A 354-nucleotide genomic window follows, 5' to 3' on the forward strand; every position below is an offset into this window, starting at 1 on the left:
ATATATATATATATATACACCCTACTGAAGTAGCAGATATATCTATAACACGTGATTTAGAATTCTGATGCGGAGCATCTTAATTCTAGTCACTGGATATTACTGCACCTAGGGTTAAATTCGAATCGCCTTCTCAGCTTCTATAAAGAAGAAAAAAACCGTTGAAAGTTTGCACTGTTTCAGAACACGAATACATGTGTATGTATTCATCTAACACATTGGAATAAATAGACATACTGAAATGCTTACCGGCTGATGTCTGTTGATTTCGTATCCTCTCCACTTTCTTATTTGTCGTACATATAAATCTCTATATATACATGTATATATATGTGTGTGTGTGTGTGTGTATGT

Source organism: Octopus bimaculoides, chromosome 15, assembly GCF_001194135.2.
Source record: "Octopus bimaculoides isolate UCB-OBI-ISO-001 chromosome 15, ASM119413v2, whole genome shotgun sequence".
Taxonomy (NCBI): domain Eukaryota; kingdom Metazoa; phylum Mollusca; class Cephalopoda; order Octopoda; family Octopodidae; genus Octopus; species Octopus bimaculoides.